Here is a 1311-nt window from a genome sequence, read left to right on the forward strand (position 1 = left end):
ACGGGCATAAGCCACTGCACCTGGCCTGGCCTCAAGCTAGTTTTTTTCTCCAATATAGAAGTCAAAAAACTTTATGTAAACAAAATAAATATTCACTGTTCAAATTTCAACTTTAAGTCAGATTAAGCACATAAAGGCAAACAAGTTTTCCAAAATTCATTTCTTCCTTTGAATGTTTCTGAATACTTAGAAAAGTCTCAAATTTTGAAGCACAAATACCTTTTTCCCACTAATTAAAAACTTCCCAAATGTTTTACACCAACAGTTTTAAAAGCTGACAACTTTTTAAAGTTTCACTTTTTAAAGTTTCCAGAGAGGTGGCAGTAGACACTAGTTGCGGGAAAAAAGTCAACCTTGTTCTCCTGCCATACTGATATTTTCTAATATACTTTTAAATTTACATACAATGAAATTCACTTTTTGATTTAGTTTTATTTTTAACAAAGTTGCATACCACCACTACAGATTTATTTTTTTTGAACAAATTGTCAAGCTATCCACAAACAAGGATTATAAAAAGTGCTTTATCAATCCTACCTCAATTAGTATTTGGCAACAACAGCTTCTATAAATGAAAACCATAACACAATCACTAAAATAATAAAAATGGAAAAGCCAATACTTACGAAGTTAAGGTGTAATAATATAGTAGAGTTAATATATATGTATTGGACTTCTTCCTTCTAGAAATTCTTTCAAGAGATCAACCTAAAATGATTATACTGCAAAAGGTACTCATTCATTTACTCTGAAACAAAAGTTAATTTTCTCCTTATAAAATCTATTAGTAAAAGAAACTTTCCTATTGAGGTCTTTAAATTCCACTGGCTGTTAGCAATATAATAAAGTTGTTCAAAATATTACCCTTTTTTTTTCTTTTCCCTTTGGGAACCAAAAGAAAAGTCAATAAATATATTATGCTTTTATCTTAAGGATTTAACCCAAATTTCCATCCTGCTTTGAGGCATCTTTGAATGCAAGAATTTCAAAAAGTACCTATCAGGTGGCTAGACAGCAAACATTGAAACTCACTTCATAGACATTAAATTATGCTAAGCTTTACTGAACTGAGAGTCACAAATGTTACTTTGAAATAATTCCTATAATAAAATGGCTCATTAAAAAAAAATCATTTCCTCTGAGCACACTAATCTTATCTTCAAATAGTGTACTATATTCTCCCATCTCAGCCTCCAGAGTAGCTGAGACTACAGTCATGAGCCACTGCACCTTACTATGTATCAGTATGAGATCCATTAGGTCAGGTGCATTGGCTCATGCATGTAATCCCAGCACTTTGGAAGACTGAGC

At 31.7% G+C, this 1311-nt stretch overlaps 1 protein-coding gene across 8 annotated transcripts in view; it reads right to left on the reverse strand.

Moving 5' to 3' along the window:
• The window catches only part of TRIM13 (tripartite motif containing 13), a 20821-nt gene that overhangs the window by 12144 nt on the left and 7366 nt on the right, over window positions 1-1311 (reverse strand). Inside the window, exon 4 of one of the 8 annotated variants that reach the window (XM_011939308.1) lies at window positions 627-748. The exons of the other annotated variants lie outside the window; for them this stretch is intronic. The gene's annotated coding sequence lies outside the window, so the exon portion shown is untranslated. The remainder of the gene's footprint in view (window positions 1-626; window positions 749-1311) is intronic. 8 annotated transcript variants of the gene reach the window in all.

The sequence above is a fragment of the Colobus angolensis genome, unplaced genomic scaffold, assembly GCF_000951035.1.
Source record: "Colobus angolensis palliatus isolate OR3802 unplaced genomic scaffold, Cang.pa_1.0 Scaffold101, whole genome shotgun sequence".
Lineage (NCBI taxonomy): Eukaryota > Metazoa > Chordata > Mammalia > Primates > Cercopithecidae > Colobus > Colobus angolensis.